The sequence below is a fragment of the Physeter macrocephalus genome, chromosome 12 (assembly GCF_002837175.3).
Source record: "Physeter macrocephalus isolate SW-GA chromosome 12, ASM283717v5, whole genome shotgun sequence".
Classification (NCBI taxonomy): domain Eukaryota; kingdom Metazoa; phylum Chordata; class Mammalia; order Artiodactyla; family Physeteridae; genus Physeter; species Physeter macrocephalus.
In genome coordinates, this window is record NC_041225.1 from 34,964,102 (window position 1) to 34,976,237 (window position 12,136).

Sequence of the window (12,136 nt, forward strand, 5' to 3'; positions counted from 1 at the left end):
GTAGGGTGGATAGCTAGTGGGAAGCAGCCGCCTGGCACAGGGAGATCAGCTAGGTGGTTTGTGACCACCTAGAGGGGTGGGATAGGGAGGGTGGGAGGGAGGGAGACGCAAGAGGGAAGAGATATGGGAACATATGTATATGTATAACTGATTCACTTTGTTGTAAAGCAGAAACTAACACACTATTGTAAAACAGTTATACTCCAATAAAGATGTTAAAAAAAAAAAACCATACCAACACTCAGTCTTGTGAGGATTATTTTATTTTAGCAATGCTAATTAATGTGTAATAATATTTCACTGAGGTTTTATTTTGCATTTCTCAAATGGCTAATGATATTGAACATGTTTTCATGAGATTAATTACCATATGTCTTCTTTGGTGAATTGTCTAAGTCTTTTGCCCATTTTATTTTTTGGTGGTGGAGAGCTGTTTGTTTTGTACTCCTGTGTTTTGAGGGTTCTTTAAATATTTTTCTCGCTATTGTTATCACTCCATTGGAAAAGCTTATAATCATACCCTTCTGACCCCAAAGTCATTTTCTAATTAACGTCTAAGCTGAGAGTAGACCTCCTTTATTAAAAACCATGTTTTTAGATGTACAGCCAGTTAATAAAAAAAGTCTTATCTGCAGAATCTCTTTGTAATATCATTTAACCCCTAAACTAAGCACCCTACACTATGTCCCTAAACTATACCATGTATGCCAGGTTGTTTTTCACCTGTTCAATCAAACTGATCCTTAAAAAAAGTCTCTTCTCTCTACTATTCTATTATTTCAATTATAATCAAACTTTGTAATCATTTACTTAGTGTCTGTCTCACTACTAGATAGCGAGTTCCTTGAGGAAAGAATTCATGTCTTGTTAAAGTTTGAGTCCCATTGAATGTCAATGTTATTTTTACTAAATGTGAGTTTTATATTCTTCTAAATAGTGGTATCTGGACAGTCTTTATTTTCTTTCTCTAATTTATACGTTTTGCGCAAGTTAACTTTATACATATTTCCCTTATTTTATAAAACGTGTAAACTTACAGGTGATAGTTTTAAAAATCAAGTAATTTATATTAGCATAATGACAGAAAAGTCATTATCTTAAAACATGAAAAAGTTATTAATTTAGATTTTAAACTACCCAATGAAATGATGTATTTATTGCTACAATAATAATTTACTGCTACAATAATTTATGAAAGTTTCACTCAACTGCAATAAGCTACAGTTTAAAGCACACTGAATTGACATTCAGCACATTTAGGATAAAATCTAGCCAATGAACATAGTAATTAGGTGGTATGGGTCATACTGTGTCTCAATTTAGGCCTTAGATTTCTCAACTATAAAATAAGTAAGCTTTCTCTGATGATATTCGAGATTACTTTCAGCCATGATGTCTTTCTAGCTTTCAAAATAGCTTCACTTATTTCTAAACATATAACACAATAGAAAACGAAAGCACTAGTTTTCAGCCTGAGTTTCCTTGGCTAATGGACTCTCAAAAATAGATGTTAACCAATATGCTAGCACATTATGCTTGACTGTTTTCCACAGAGACACAAAGTAAATCCCTACAGAATTCTATTTCAAATAAGAAAAATGTAATTTGTCACCGCTCAGATATTTTCAAAACTTCTTATCAACACCATGAAATTTGAACGCAGAGAAAAAAAAAATTTTTTTAATGGCACAAAAAGGTCTATCATTCTGGGTAAAATGGGTAAAATGATGCATGCTGCGCAGCAGACCTAAGCAACCCAGAAAACTTACACAGATACAAAGAAAGTTGATTTCCTTTTTTATTCAATATGATCACAACTATGTTAGTAACTCAATTTATATTACAACTTTCATGATGTTTCTTTTTGTTGCCATCAACTCTCTTGTCTGCCATGTCACTCCCTAGGCATACCAAGCTCCTTGTGTCAAACAACATAAAACAATAAAACATCTGAATTTGAATGAACTCTTTATAACTCCATGCCTAACAACACTCCATTCTGCTGAGAAAGATAAACTTAAAATATGTAAATCTATTATTCTCTTTTAATCCTTTCCATATTCCCATCACCTTGACAATAGAACCCAAAGCAGAATAGCCTAGAAAGCCCTTCCTGATATTACATTTGTTTACCCATCCATACCATCCCTGACACTCTCTCTCTTCAATGCTATTTGTTTTATCAAGTACTTTTTAAAAAACACCTCTGTTTCGAAAAATATAACGTTATTTTTTTCCTCAAAATCAGCTGCTGAGGGTTTAAATTTAAAACCCTTCTATTATTCCTAATTCTGTTTTGCATAAGTTATTTATGTTTATTAATATTTCAATTTAGTACAAAGGAGAGTTAAGCTTGCCTTCTGGGTCAGAGAACAGATAACAGCCAGTTCTCTAAGTGTATTCTAAAATCTGTTCAGATTCTGGTTCTGCAAACTTAGATACTTCTTCACCTCAAATATTCCATGTTTCAAAGGTGACATGATAAATTAAATTCTGCTCAGGATTTAGCATCAGAGAAAATGAAATCAGGCTCCAGATAAGAATGATGATACAAAAAGAATATTAACATTAGGAAGAATAGGAGTCATACTAATAGCTATTTAGTGCCCATTATGTGACAGCTGCTTTAAATCATATTTCCACTAGTTCTTTAACATAATATTGAGGAAGTTATTAGCCTCACCTAATGAAGAGAATACAGAAGACTGAAAAAGTTAGGTGATCTTCTCAAACCATCAAAGGTGGTAAATAGAGTTAGCATTCAAACCCAGGTTATGTCGGACACAAATACTCTTATTCTTTCCTCCCTTCCTGCCAAGTAAAACTATGTTATGCAGGTCAATTTATTTGATATCTTTGAAAATCACTTTTCTCCCCTAAAATATGGGTATAATATTATCTATCTTAAATATTTTTGAGGACAAAATGTGAAAACATAGGTAATGCCTCATTCAACTGTATGTTATTAAATATTCATTCATTCAATAGCATTTATTGAGAAGTATCTTTATGGCAGATCTGTTTTCTAAGTGTTCTGAGTACAACAGTAATAAATAGAACTGAAACCAATCCCTGCCTTCAAGGCATTTTTTATTTCAGTGGGGGGAAAGAGACAATAAACAAAATAACAAATAAAAAGGAATGAATCCTTACAGCTAATGCTTAGTTTGTCTTGAATTGCAACACAAGTTTAAGGCCTAGAAGTAATGGAAGCTCTGCTTGTGAGTAAGATGTAGAAAGAGGCAAGAGACTGTTACTACCATTCTAAGAATGAGAAAAGCCAGATAATATACAAAATCATCATTCTCCTTGACCCCATCAAAGAGCTAAGGATTTTAAAATACAGTCAGCTCTCTGTAACCATGGGTTCTGCATCAGTTGATTCAACCAATTGTGGATCAAAAATATACAAAAATATTCCAGAAAGTTCCAAAAAGCAAATCTCGGATTTGCCACATGTCCAGCAAATACGTACATAGCAATTTATATTGTATTAGGTATTATAAGTAATCTAGAGATGATTTAAAGTATACAGAAGTATGTGCTTAGGTTATATGCAAATACTACACCATTTTATATAAGGGACTTGAGCATTGATGGATTTTGTATCTGTGGGAGATCCTGAACAAATCCTCCACTGATACTGAAGGACAACTATATCTATGATCACTGGGTTAAAGTTTGCAGTGTGTTGTGGGTTGAGTTGTGTCCTCTAAAATGATATGTTGAAGTCCTGACCCCCAGTACCTGTAAACATGTCATATTCATAAATAGAGTTTTAACACATATAATTAGTTAAGTTAAAATGAGATAATTTTGGACTCAGGTGGGCTCTAAATCCAATATGACTGGTATCATAAAAAGAAGAGAACATATAGATACAAAAAAATACAGAGGAAAATGTTATGTGAAGATAGAGGCAGAGATTGGAGTGAAACATCTCCAAGCCAAGGAACACCAAGGATTGCCAGCAAACCATAAAATCTAGAAGAGGCAAGAGAGGATTCTTCCCTAGAGACATTGGAGGAAGCATGGCCTTGCTGACAACTTGATCTCAGATTCCTAGTCTCCAGAGCTGTGAGAGAATATATTTCTGTTGTTTTAAATCACTGAATTTGTGGTGAATTATTACAGCAGCCATAGGGAAACAGTACATAGTGTAAATGGTGGATTGCATTCATGAATAGAATAAGGAGTGGGGAACTTCACCAGAGAGATGAAAAATTATTTTAAAATGTCAGTTGAAATCACAAGAAAGAAAAATATGATATCACAGTTAAACCATTCATTCAATGAGTTTATTAGAAAATAGAACTGTGGAGAAAATCAAATAACTTGAAGAGAGTTCAACAGAAATTGTCTAAAATGAAGCACAAATAAAAAATAAAAAATCAGAAGAATCCAAGAGGTTAGCTCAATATCAAATATCTTGGCCTCATTACATAATTGGAGACTCGGAAAGGAAAAAGAGACAGGTCAGAAGAAATATTTCAAAATATAATAATGAGAATTTTTGAGCAGAATGAAAGAAATGAGAAAAGATGTACAACCAAATACAGATTTAAAGGAGCTCAGAGAAATACAAATATTATTAATCTTTTAAAAAAAGAAAAAAAAAAAGCTAGGCACATCATAGTCAAATTGCACAAAAACAAATATTAAGAAGGAATTTTGAAGGCAGCATGAAGAAAAAAAAAATACACACAGAGGAGGCAAGGATAAGGCATATGTCATGACATCTTTAAATACTAAAAGAAAGGGAAAAAATTTGCCAACACAGATTTCTATACCCAGTGAAAATATCTTTCAAAAATGAAGGTGAAATATTTTCTCAAACAAAAACTGAGATAACCCATTTCTAGTCGACATACTTACAACAAACATTGAAAGAATTTGTTTAGGCAGAAGAAATATATTAGATGTAAATTTGTACCTATATGTAGAAAAAAAAAGAAGTGTATATGGTAAAAATGCAGGCACATAGAAAATACATATCCTTACTTTTAATTACTTTAAATAATATGGATTATCTAAAGCAAAGAGAGCAATAATATATTGTGTTTTGCAACATATGCAAAATTGTATAAAAAGAATAGTATAAAGGATAGGAGGGAGAGAATGAAGTATACTGTAAGATTCTTACATTCTACATGAAGTGGCATTATATCATTTGATGGTTCATTGTGATAAGTTAAAGTTGTGTATTTTAAAATAAACATGTAAACAAATAATGTGTAAGTGAAAGGAGATGAATTAATAACAAATTCATAATTAACTGAAAAAAGGCAGAAAGTGGAGATGAAAAGTAACTAATGAGATAAATAAAAGTCAACTAGAAATGGCAGATTGAAATCCAACCATATCAATTTTGTATGGAAAGGACTATTATCAGTCAAGAAGACATACAGTGTAAAATATGTATGTATCAAACAATGCAACTTTAAAATTCATGAATCAAAAAAAATGATAGAACTGAAAGAGTAATAGAAAAAAATCATAATTCCTTTTGGAAATGTCATCACTTACTAATTGACAGAACAAGTAGACAAATTAATCAGTAAGATTGTACTGATTAATAACGTCAAATACTAACAGCCAACTTAATCTAATTGGCATTTATAGTAAACTTTACTCTGAAAGGAGCAAGATACTTATTTTTTAGGTACATACGAAATATTGATTAAAAAATAAAATTCAACATATTTAAAATAATTGAATTCATACACAGTATGTTCTTTAACCATGATGGAATTAAATTTGAAACCTATAATAAGAAGATATCTAGAAATTCTCAGAGGTTTTGAAACTTAAGGAATCCATCTCTAACTAATTCATAGATCAAGGAAGAAATTACCAGGGAAATAAACATTTATTTTGAATTTAGTAAAAAACAAACAAACAAAAACATAAAGCTTGTGGGATGCAATCAAAGCTGTGCTTAGCAGCAATTTTGTAAGATTAAATGTCTACATTATGAAGCAAGAAAGAGCTCAATTCACTACTTAAAGCTTCCAAAATTAGAGAGAAGGAAATAAAATAAGAGCAAATATCAATTAAAAAAGAAAAAAAATCAATGCATGTAATAAAAAGTAGTTCATTGAATAGATCAATAAAACTGATAAATCTCTAGCCAGCCAGGCTGATAAAGTACAAAAATGAGAAAACACACAAAACACTAATATCAGGATTAAAAGTGGTGACATCACTACAGAGCCTACAGATATTAAAAGAATAAAAATGGAGTATTATTAAAATTTTATGCCAATATTTTAATGATACAGAAAATATATAAATTTCTTGAAAGACACAAACTACTACAGCTCATTCAAGATGAAGCAGATAATTTAAATAGAAAACTCTTATTAATAAATTGAATTTTCAGTTAAATACCTTTCCCAAGGTAAAGCTTCAGGCCTACATGGCTTTAGTGGTAATTAATTTTAAAAACAAAGAATAAAGCAATTCTACTAAACTAAGCCACAAAGTTAAAAAGGAGGAACAATTTACAACTCTTTTTTGTAGGCCATCATTCCTGTAATCCCTAAACTAGCCATTACAAGGAAAGAAAACTACAGACTAATATACCTTATGAACCAAGGAACAAACAATCCTTAACAAAATGTTGACAAGTAAAATCCAGAAGAATAGAAAAAATATTTTAACAGTACATCATAGTTAACTGAGATTTATCCTAGAAATTCAAAATTGTTTCAACTTTCAAAAAAGTCATTATAATTCAACTTTTCAACAGAACAAATTAAAAGTGAACCATATATTTATCTCAATAGATACAGTTTACAAAATTCACTACCCATTCATGATTCAAAATAAAAATAAAGAAGAAAGTAAAACACTCAATACTTAAGGAATAGAATAATATTTTATCAATTAGATAAAGAGTACCTATGCAAACCCTATAACAAAAATCATACTCTATTGGAATGGCTGAATGCTTTCTGGTTGAGATTGGGACCTGGGAAAAGATATCCACTCTTAGCACCTCTGTTGAGGTTCACACTAGAGGGATGGCCACTGCAATAAGGTTAATAAATAAATGTTTAAATAAATCAATTTAGAGATTATAACATAGGAAAGAAATATTTTTAAGACACACAATCATCTATGAAGAAAATCCCTGACTACACAAAATAGCTATTACTACTAATAAATTTAGAAAAGTCCCAAAAACAAAGCAGAATGGCTTGATTAGCATGGGAAATGGAGGCATTTTATTGGGATGATGGAACTATTCTTTATGTTGATTGTACTGGCAGTTACATGATTATATGGGTTTGTCAAAATGCAGATCTGTACAACAAAAAGAATTAATTTCAGTGTATGTAAACTGAATTAATAAACAAGTAAAGTATTATTGGAAAATAAGAAAGAAACAGACATAAAGATAAATAGGATGAAGAACACTATTTCCCCTATCCTACCAAAGGCTTTCTCTTACCTTCACCTCTAATCTCATCTAAATTTCCCTTTCATTTTTTATTTTAGCTGTTTTAATTTTATTTCATTTTATTTTTAAATATTTATTTATTTATTAACTTATTTGGCTGCACCGGGTCTTTGTTGCGGCACATGGGATCTTTGTTGCCGCCTGCAGGATATTTGTTGTGGCATGTGGTAGGGATCTTTCGTGTCAGTTTGAGTTCATGTGTTTGGCTGGGGGTTGAGACGGAGGTGTTACAAGTATCCATTGGGTTGATATTTATATTAGTTTGTTCTCAATAATCTTTGGGTGCTCACTTTTTCTCTGAATATAAATGTAATTGATGAAATCTTTGTTTTATCAGAAAGTATTATTGAATTTCCTTTTGCTGTTTGAATTATTATGAATCAGAGAATACTTTCAAAATTAATTTTAGCAACTCCTTCCTGAAAAATTCCTAAAAGCACAGGCTATTGATTGAACGAAAGAATTATTATTTCTAAAGACATATTTCTGTTTTATTTTAACCATACTTCACCTTTTGAATGATCCAGCTGTCATTCATATTGTGAGATCTTAGTTAAAAAGGATTAAAGAGACTTTGGGCTCTAGTATTTAATCTAAACACTGAGGATTTCCTTCTCAATTTCCTTAACCCATGGTCTCTGCTCTGCCTCCACTCTGAAATCAGCAGTGACACATTGTTCCATGCCTTTCTTGGGTTACCCATTCCATCCTTCCACAGTTGTTGTTGTTGCTGTTGTTGTTTTGTTGTTGCTTTCTTTGCTTTTGTTTTAATGTTCTGTTTTACATTCCTTTGAGTCATACTTACGCAGCCCTCAAGCAACATAGAAGTTCTCTTGTTCTGCTTCCACATGCTAGACAATACAACATGGGAAGATCTCAGATTTTTCTGTGCTCCACAGGCTAACATTATTTCTACTGTTCTCATGAACAGATTTCAAAATCCCTTGCCATCTTTTAAGTTTAACTTCACCCATTAATAATCTTCTTGTAGAGCAGTAGCAAGAAATGAATTCAAATTTCCTGGACCTAGTATTCTTTCTCTACATTTACTGATTTAGTAGTGTCAAATGATTGCTTTTATTAAAAAATTCTCCCCTTTAAGTTGTAGCTTTTACTGTTTACCATTATTACAATAACTATGATTTTTATGTGATATCATGTTACTATATTATAGGGTATATAAGAATTTCTGTTACATTGAAAATAATTCATATTATCTTCATATACCCACCTGCTCAATCTTTTGAACAAGAAAGAAGAAAGAAATTACTAACACTACTGAAGAATCTATTACGTCAGGCACTGTACCATAACTTTTGCATACATTTTCTCATTCATTTCCAAATCAGCCCTATAAAGTTAGCATTATGTATTTCCATTTTAAATGGGAAAACCAGGCTCAAAGAATCTAACTAAACTGCCTAAATTTATACAACTTGTGAGAGAGGAATAAGAATGTGAACAAATATCTGTTGTCATCAAAGACCAACAATACATATGACTGGAAATCTTCAGAGAAGAGCAAACCAGAATAGTCTGAATATATTTCACATTATTTACAAAAATGGACCATATGTTGTCATGTTTGTAATAGCATGCATATGAGAATTTGTGATTTTTTTCATGTATCTAGGACAATATATATTGGTTATTTAATACTCTAGAACATTTACAAGAGCTTGTTCTAGTAGTCACATATTCTAGGGCATTAAGGGTGAATGTGGAAGAAGTATTTTACAATGATCAAATTATGAATGCCCCCATACAAATGATTTAACTAATAATATCTTCTCTTAAATTAATGATTATACATTATTGACAATTAAATAATTAGACACTATTTAAGCCAGTGAATGTATGCTCTATGTCTAACTTGGTATGCTAGTTCAACCCAGTTAGGAATCATGTGCCAAAAGGTATGTAAGGAGAACTGCAATTTTTCCTTGGTAAGATTAAGATAAGCACCCAAGAACACTTTCTTTGTGCTAGCCCTGTTCTCCCAATCCTACCCCTACCTGATTTTCTACTTGAATAAGTAAACCTAGCCTTATTTATGACTTTGACACTTGGAGATTTTGGCAACACTTGATTTCTTGGTTCTTACAAGGATACTCCTTACACATCAAAAACTGCCCTCATCCCAGCAACTCAGGATCCAATACTGACAACATATTCTTTTTTTTCTATGCTTTTTCTTCTCCCTTAAAATCCCCTCTTCTTTACCAAGTCACAGTCTACCAATACTTTTTATTTTTTCAGTTGAGGTATAAAATGACACACTGGACAACATATTCCTGTTCATTACATTGCTCTCTAACTGAACACCAGCAATGACTTGATGACTACTCTCTGTCTCCTTGTCCTGAAAATTTGTGTGAATAGCAGATTTAGAGAACATTTATATTTAGCTAGTTCAGCTATCTCAGTTGATTTCTAATTAGCTTCTACTTCCTACCCCCAGAGAATAACAACATTGGCTAAACATCTTACCTCACTGATCTAGTTATTTAATTGATATTCCTGGCCATTACTTCTGAAATATGGTAGATGTGCCCATATAATTCTTGGTTCCAAAAGGAAATAGCAAACCGTTCTACCAATGCGCATTCACTTATGCACTTTGCAATTTTGGGAGAAAGAAAATTTGCTTGGACCCCCCATGCTTTCTATCTGGCAGTCAGAAACACCATCTGGTTACTGTGACCATTCAAAGTACAACAAATACCACTAAGTTCAAGAGTATGGCAGAAACCATGTATGCTTTTTAAAAATCTTATGTTAATGAGGCTCTATGAGACCTCAAAGACAACTAAATGTATCCGAAAAATAAATCTATCAGTTAATTATTATGCAGATGATTTTAAGGAAAGGAAGACCAAATTTTAAATGGAATTTCTAGGTCAAAGGTTTGTTTTTTGATAAATGATGGCTTCTTTATTATTATTTGAGATAAGCAATGGTAAACAGCTCTTTGTTCCACTTTTTAACAGATACACAAGAAAATAATCTTCAACCATAATTTCCTTCTTTATCAATACCACAAAATTGCTCTGCTTTCTGGAGAGGTTTAAAGAATTAGGCAGCTAACAAGTGACATTGGAAGGTTAATCTCATTACTCTGCACTCTGTTCACATCGATCTGGCCTCCTCACAATAAGAAGGGATTATCTGTTGACAGTACAGCAGTGATAATGAAATAGTTTATAAACATTATCTAGAAAGAGAGAATAGTCTACTTTCCTTTTCCACAGAACACTGCCATGCAATCATGATCTTCTTTGGACTTCTAGTACTTTTTTTTTTTTTTCACATCTTTATTGGAGTATAATTGCTTCACAATGGCGTGTTAGTTTCTGCTTTACAACAAAGTGAATCAGTTATACATATACATATGTTCCCATATCTCTTCCCTCTTGTGTCTCCCTCCCTCCCACAGACTTCTAGTACTTAAAGAGGAACTACAAGAGAATATCTCTGGTAATCATGAAAATGTAATTCTGACAGGGGTTAAGCTGATTCACTTGTTGCCATGACTAAATGAAATAATCTACGTAAAGCACATTATACTGTTCTTGGCCCATAATCACTTGACTATTATATATTTCTTTTCTAATGATGTTGAGGTATAATATTTATATGATCACTAATAAGGTGTAGATATTAACATTAATATTTATTTTTCTAATGCATAAGCAACACCTGGGCTGACTCAATCTTTGATGTTTTCACCAGGTGATCAGCATTTTAAAATATTGCCTCACTTAAAATACTTTCCTCAGCTAATAAGGACTGCGAGGCCCATTTCCTGCATAGCACTTCAGGGGATATCTGAATTGTGAAGGGGTCTCTGTGTCTATGTCTTTAATCACACAATTTGCATGAGACAATTAGAATAAAAAGTCAAAGAATAAAAAGTCATTAAGAGAAGAGGGCATATGAAACACAGTATGTTAGTAGATGAAAGTCAGGATCACATCATGATTAAGTACAGGATCTTTGTCCAGTGTAGGCTCTGAAAATTAGGAAAAGTAATGTATACTTTCTTAATTCAGATTTTTTTTTCTGTATATAGCGGGAATAGTTCTACCTACGCTGTAATATTCTTATGAGGTTTAATGTGAACATGTGTATAAAGCATTTACCTCTTCGAGAAGGCCCAGTGATGTAAAGGCTTGTGTTACTTAAAACTCTAACCTGTGACTGTACATGAACTTGGCTGATTGATGACCGAAAATGTAGGCAAGGTTTTCAACAGAGCATCTCTCATTCTCTCCTTCCATCCTCATTCCCACCCCACTGCATTCCTAGTATAGCATTAGTCCTGGGCTTTGCTCTTTGGTTGTTGGGAAATTCAACAACTCTACTTCAGAAACCAGTGAAGGAAAACAGGAAAAACTGTAGCTTATTTGCCTGTGTAATACCATCTTCTTTTCATCTACATGGTTGTTATCTTCATCATTGTCAACATTTGTTTTCCACTGAATAATTTTGATTCTTCCTAGAAGGGCTCTGTCCAATGATTTAGTTTGCTTTCCTCCATGGGCTACATACTGCCATATTGCTTCCCCATTAATTCAGTTATGGTCCTTACATATAGTCACTTTGATTCAGTATGGTCTCAGTTTAAAAAAATTATTAGTTCAGTGAAATTTGTTTTAAAAATTGAATTAA